Below are 7,787 nucleotides of genomic sequence, written 5' to 3'. Positions count from 1 at the left end.
TTGGCCAGGCTGGTCTTGAACTCCTGACCTGAGGTGATCTGCCCACTTAGGCCTCCCAAGGTGCCGGGTTTAAAGGCAAGGAGCCACTGCAGCCAGCCCTATTAAATTGTCTTTAATTGTCCTATATATTATAATTCATTTAAGTTTAATTATTCTAAAATATCCATGTGCTTGTTTTTTTTCACATCCAGTATCCACCTAAATAACTAATTGTTTAATTTTCACTTCTCCTTCATACCCTTCGATACAGATTAGTCTGCATTGTCTCACTATGTGTATGTGTACGTGTGTGTGTGTATGTTTGTGTTTAACATGAATATTTGAAGAGTTGAGGCTAACTGTTTTATAGAAAGTCACGATCTGAATCTGAGTGGGTCTTTGCTCATTATTAGATTCCAGTTAAACATTTTTTCTAACAATACTACTGAAGTAATGGATAATATATTATTATTGTATTATAATAAGTAAATATTATTTACTTTCCATTGCATCACACTAGAAGACACACTGTCATTTCATCTTATTGGTGAGGCTAAATTTGATCCCTTGATTAAATGAGTATTCACCAGAGCTCTCTCATGTAAGGGTACCTTATTTTTATTTTCTTTATTATTTATAAGTAATTCAAGGGGTAATAATTTTAAGAATTTACAATAATGATTTTCTAGGTTTACTGTTCTTTTATGTTTAGTAGCTAACATTCTTCTATGAAGGGCCTTCCCTTTTCCTACTTTTCAAATGTCAATAGAATACGTGCGTTTTAAAAATTTGATACGATTTACATTTCACTTTTTCTGTTTTCTGGTTGTTGAAATACTTTCAAATTCAAGAGCCAGGCCAAGCAGTTCAAGGGAGCCCTGTGTCCTGTTCACATGTTTTTCTTAGTCTTCTAACTTGTCCCTGCTTTCTGGCAAAATAAAGTATTCCAGACTTACCTTGTTTTCCCTGTCGCTGACCTAAAATTTTCAACTTATTCAAAAAGTCTTGATTTCTTTTAGTCAAGACTTATAGATAGCAAATATAGAGGTAATATGAGAGCTTTGCTACTGGAGTAGTGTAGCTTTTAAATCTTTTCAGAGTACAAAGATGACATGTATTTCTAAAATATGATTAATTCGTACCTCTACTTCCAATTCATATAAATAAATCATAGCATTTTCCCTTTTCTTCCCACTCCCATTGCTGTAATTTTATTTTCTTAGAGTAAGAACACTGCTTCCCCCCAATATTAGTATATTTACTCATCTGCTTCATCCTATAATACACACAAAATAATTTCAAAATCAGTACAGCAATGGCATGTCCAAAAGAAAAAAAAAATTAACATTCAAGATATGTTGCCTTTTTTTTTCATTAGGATAGATTCACATATAGGATATGTAGGCTGGGTTCAAATTTTACTTGATTTATATATTTTTTTATCAGGAAGTGCATGTGTGTGTGCATGTATGCATGGTTATATTATCAATTTAATATAAATATATATTTTTTACTGTTGAATACAATTTTAGAGTTGTTTGTGATGATTTTTGTGTAATTTTATTATATTCAAGAAAAAACTACATAAAAGTGTAAATCACATTAAAATTATAGATATCTCTATCATGCCTGTCCATTCCCTATCATTCTTTATGGCTCAGTATTTCTGTTTGCTTCTGATTTATCTTTCCTAAGTTTACTCTTCAAAACATGCAAATATATTATTTCTTATACCTTTTTTATTTTTTGAGGCAGAGTCTCGCTCTGACACCAGGCTGGAGTGCAGTGATGCAATCTTGGCTCACTGCAACCTCTGCCTCCTGGGCTCAAATGATTCTCATACCTCAGCCTCCCAAGTAACCAGGACTACAGGCGTGCACCACCAGACCCAGCTAATTTGTATATTTTTAGTAGAGATGGGGTTTCACTGTGTTGATCAGGATGGTCTCGATCTCTTGACCTTGTGATCTGCCTGCCTCAGCCTCCCAAAGTACTGGGATTACAGGTGTGATATTTCTTCTACATTATTAAACAAAAGGTTCTGTGCTGCCTAATCTATATACACTTAACCAATATTTCTCATTCTTTGTTATAGCTGCATGTTTCTCCATTGTGTAGATGTTCCATGGTTTAATTAACAAGCATTCTATGTGTCACAGGATCCTTTACATGCTGCTTTGCCAGCCAGAAACCTCTGTGGCTGGTGGCACTTCTGCTTGAGTTTTGCTCACATGGGCTGTACTTGTTCTGAACACTCGGCCTAGTAGGCTGTGCTTGGTTCATGTTACCAGCCTGGATCCCATGCTCTCCAAGGGCAAACCAGGCACAGAGTGGTGAGAGTGTGTCAGTGAGAGAGCACAGGGTCTGGCCACTGCACATAACCAGGTGCATTGGCTGCTGTGTTGGGGCAGACAGCTCCAGGCACCATCACAGGTGCTGGCTGCTATTGGACCAAGCATACCACAAGGGTCTTTTGCTGTGAGCGCCAGCATCTGGACAAGAGGAACATGGTGGTGCCCAAAACCTTGAAGATGCCAGCAACTGCAGAGCCCCAAGAGGTGGGAGTGGCAGGCGTGTTAACGCTGTCTCCTTCCCACTGCCCACAGTGCAGCAAATATGTTGGGGACTGTTTCAACCCCTTTGTGTTAAAGTTCATTCAGTCCCCCAGCCTCACTTGTGAGCTGGCCTGGCCCTACCATTGCTTCCTGTCATGTGTGGCAGCTGCCTGACTCTGGCAGAGGGTGTGAGGGCTATAGTGTTATAGCTCTGGCTTGGGGAATCTCAAGGTCTGGGCCCCCAGAAAAGTCATGGCTCTTCACTTCCATAGTTCAGTGAATGGAAGCATGTCACTGTCCACAGCTAGGCAAGCCAGCCAGAGAAGTATTACAGTCCTTTTCATGCTCGTGGTTTGGCGGGTCTTGAGTTCTTGTCCTGCATCCAGGAAGAATGATGTTACACAGACAACTGGAGGATAAGCAAGATGAAGAAGAGTCTTATTTAGTGGCAGAACAGCTATCAGTGGAGAGGAGAAACAAAGTGGATAGGTCCTAGCTGCAGACAGATAGTCCTAACCTTTGTCTGAGTCCGGCTGAGTCTGGGGTTTTTATGAGCTCAGAATGGAGGAAGTACATGCTGATTGGTCTATGGGAGGGCCCAGAAAAAGCACTGCCCAACTGACCAAAATGAATCAAGGAAGTTCCCACTCCAGTGGTGGACCGCACCCAGAACTGGCAGCCCTTCCCCCAGGCTTCAGGCCATCCTTGACTTGAAAGTTGGGCCTTACTGGTTGCCTGCCCCTTCCCACCTAGGAATCTGTCTGCCTCCCACCACCATCATATAGATGAGTATTAAGAGTATTGTGAGTATTGGGGTATTGTGAGTATTAAGATGAGTATTGAGAGTATGATTTATGGCCAGGTGTGGTGGCTTACACCTGTAATCCCAGCACTTTCGGAGGCTGAGGAGGGCAGAGTTCAAGACCAGCCTGGCTAACATAGTGAAACCCTGTCTCTACTAAAAATTTTTTTTAAAAAATAGCCAGGCATGATGGCACATGCCTATAGTCTCAGCTACTTGGGAGGCTGAGGCAGGAGAATCACTTGAACCTGGGAGATGGAGGTTGCAGTGAGCCGAGATTGTACCACTGCACTCCAACCTGGGTGACAGAGTGAGATTCCATCTAAAAAAGAGTATTATTTACATTACTACTAGTGTAATTACTGTATTACTAATACAGTATTATATTATTACAGATAACACTTTCATTGGTGACTTTGCACTAAGTTTGTGTGTTTGTACTTTTGTGTGTGTGTGTGTGTGTATTGGTGGAATGTATTACCAGTTAATTTCTAGAAAATAGATCAGTGTTTCAAAGGTTAAATGCATATATACTTTTAAAAAATATGCTAGATCTCATTTTACAGAATACATTTTCTGCACTCCTGATAGTAACATGTGAGTTTACTTCTCACACAGTGGTTTACTTCTGTCCTTTAGAAGAAGAAAATTAAGATTCATTCGTACCCAATTAAAATGAACAAAGGATCTGAATAGCTATTTCACCAAAGAAGATAAAGAAATGGCAAATAAACATATGGGTATATATTGAACATTATTAATCTTTATGAAAATTTGAATTAAAAACACAAAAACGTTTGACTTCACACATATTAAAATGTTAAAAAGGTTACTATCAAGTGCCCATGAGAATGAAGAACAATAGGAATTCTCATAAGATGGAACAACAACTTTGGAAAATAGTTTTACACTTTTCTTACAGAGATAAACATCCATCTACCATAGACTCATAGATTCTATACCTATGTAATTAAATAATTACACATATTTAATACCACAGCTATTAGATGAAAAATTAATAGCTTTACAAAGAAGTGTATAGAAATATCAAGCAACTTTATTCATAACAGCCTAATTGATCATTAATTAATAAAAAATTTAAAAATATGTGATTTACTGGGAGTAAGAGAGAGGTTGTCTATAAAAGGATATAATGAAAAGATCACTGGATGTGATGGAACTGAAAGAAATTGTGGTGGTAGCTACACAATTCAGTGCATTCTTTATGACCCATAGAAGAGTACATCACAAAATACCTGGATTTTACTCGAAGTACATGTCTAAAAATATCAGCTGTGTATAAGGGGAGAGAAGGAATGCAGATTGTTACAAATGAATCTGTGTTTCAAATAAAAAGGAAGAGAAATGTAAGAGCTGATCTATATGACTTTGTAAAATTGCATTTTAGTTGAATATTGTAAAATTAAAGGCAAAAAGAACTATTCATATACCTTGAAACCTAGTTTATTGTCAATTTGTTTTTACAGAGCATGAGTTAGAAATTAAAAACTAATCATATTACAGAGTTGAATAAATAATAAATCCCATATTGTAGACAGTGAAAGCCAGATTTCTCACTGTTGAAAAATGAAGGTGAGTTATAAGGAAAAGAGATAACTAGAATAAAAAGTATGATGTTGGAAGATAGTTACAGAAATCAATATCAAAATTCTCCAGTATAAAAAAGCCAGACTCCTTGGATAACTTGTTGAGTGATGGACTGAAATAGGGGAATTAAAAGGTGAACTTGGGGTATCTTTAGTGCCAGAAAGTAACAGAGAGAACAAAATAAAAATAGAAAATAAATAAAGAGAGCATATCAAAAGGGCATATAATCCACCTGAACATTCCCCCAGCAGCCAAAGTTAGAATAACTTGAACTAACTAAATAAATACAATATTGGATTATAATCCCCACAAAAATAAGTAATCCTTAGTCCACATGTATATACATAAGTGAATACATAGGTTAAAGGAGAAAGTGTCAACTTTTTCTTACAAAAAAACCAATTAATACATATGGAAGAATTAAGGGAAATATAATTTCACAACTAAGTTAAGATAATAATTTTCACAAGCAAAATTCTTCTAGGATCCTGAGATTACTGGGAAAAAGTTGAAACAGAAATAGGATATTTACATATATCAAAGACTTCTCTTCCCCCAAATATTTGATATTTACAAGTGGCAAAGTGATAATTTTGTCTTATGTAATACAGGCAAACCCACATTAGCCAGGTGATAAAAGTGAACATAACCACGCAAGTTGATATAATGTGCCACTCAGTATAATGAACTGAGAAGGGCACATCATCCAAGTGATATCCTTCCTCATAATCAATAACTTCATCCAGTCATAGGAAAACATTAGACAAACCCAAATAGAAAGCATTCTATAAAATAACTCAGTGGTACTCTTTAAAATTGTCAAAGTTATAAAGGACAAGAACATATTGGGGAATTGTCACAGATTGGAAGAAAATTAAACTCAGTGGGAACTCCGGGAAAAGAGAGAGAGAAAAGCATTAGCACAAAAACTTGGAAATTCAAATACCTTTTGAAAACTTGTTAAAAATATCAGACTAAGGTTAATTTCTTAGCTTTAATGCAATGCTGTGGTTATGTAAGATGACTTAAAGAAAACCATGTTATGTGCAAGTTCTGTGCTTTTGTTGTTTTGAGCAGCTTTACTGAGATATAATTCATATGCCATACAATTCACTGATTTAAAGTATTAATTCAATGTATTGTAGTATGTCTGCAAGTTCTGAAAATGATGGCACAATCTGATTTGACATAATTTCGTGCTCTCTAAACTGAAACTTACATCTATTACATTCCCTCCCCTCAATATTCCCTATCCCCATCTTCAAGCCACCACTTATTAACTTTGTATCTCTAAAAATCTACCTGTTCTGGACATTTCATATAAATGAAATGGAATCATACAATATTTGGTGTTTTGTGACTAGCTTCTTTCACTTAGTGTAAGTTTTTCAAAGTTTATGTATTATTATTTAGCTATTCTAGTGGGTGTGAAGATCACCCACCATAACTTATATTTAGGTTTTCTTATTGACTAATATTGCTCAGCATTCTTTCAAGTAGTTGTTGATCATTTGTTTACCTCCTTTGGATGAATGGCTGTTCATAAAATTTGTCCATGTTTGTATTATTTTTATTACTGAATTATGAGTATTTTATATATTCTGAATACAAGTCCCCTGTCAGATATAGGATTTGCAAATATTCTCTCTCATTCTGTTGGTTGCTTTTTCACTTTTGTGATGGTATTGTTTACAGCACAAAATTTGTTTTTATTATATCAACTAATTCATTTTACCTATTTCATTTTCTCTTTTGTCTTTTGTGCTTCTGGTGTCTTATTTCAGAATTCAGTGTCTAACTCAAGGTCACAAAAAATTATTGTAACTTTTCTCCTAAGAGTATTATAATTTTAATCTCTTATATTTTGGTCTGTGATCTATTTTGAGTAATTAGAATGTATTGTGTAAGGTAAAAGTAAAACTATTCCTTTGCATGTATCTATTTGCCTCAGTACCATATGTTAAAAAGAAGATTTTTTTCCCCATTGAATTGTCTTGACATGCTTACTGAAAATCAATTAACCATAAATGTAAGGGCTTAATTCTGTACTCCAAATTATGTCTTATTGATCTGTATATCTATTCTTATGTCAGTACTACATTGTCTTGAATATTTAGTTTTATACTAGGGTTTGAAATGAGGAGATGCGATTTCTCCAATTTTGTAACTCTTTTTTAAGATTCTTTGGCTATTCTGAGTCCCCTGCATTTCCACATAAATTTAGTATGCAATTGTCAATTTCTGCAAAAAGCCATCTGGAATATTGATAGAAATGTCTTGAATCCATAGATCAATCTGGAGAGTATTGCTATCTTAACAATAGTAAGTTAGAGTTATGTTGTCATTTAGTGTGAGGTGGAAATAATTTCTACAAAAGTAAGCCATGGAGCTGTATTCTTTTAAACATTTTTTTTTCCTGGATATTCTCTAAACCTACACTGTCTTACATGGTAGTTACTAACCATGTAACCATATGACTGGCTCTTAGTGTGGCTGGAACGGTGGCAAAATTGAATTTGCAATTTTATTTATTTTAGTTAATTTAAACTTAAGCTTTTATACCTATTTTATCCAGTAATTAGAAAACATTTAAATGTGTTTGAAATAACCTGGATATGTGAGTCTACTTTATCAACTGCAACTATAATAGCTAATTATTGTCAAATGGAGATATAATAGCTAATTAATAATAATAGTCATTTTAATAGTATTTAACTTAATCTTAGGTATCAACTGTACTAAATGCATTCTTTGACTATCATACCTATAATACTTTATTATATTTAAACTTTATAAACTTAATTATTAAATGCTAGTGAGTTTTTAATAAGCGTCAGCTTCCA

The sequence above is a fragment of the Pan troglodytes genome, chromosome 3 (assembly GCF_028858775.2).
Source record: "Pan troglodytes isolate AG18354 chromosome 3, NHGRI_mPanTro3-v2.0_pri, whole genome shotgun sequence".
Classification (NCBI taxonomy): Eukaryota; Metazoa; Chordata; class Mammalia; order Primates; family Hominidae; genus Pan; species Pan troglodytes.
Note: the sequence above shows the minus strand (reverse complement) of the source record.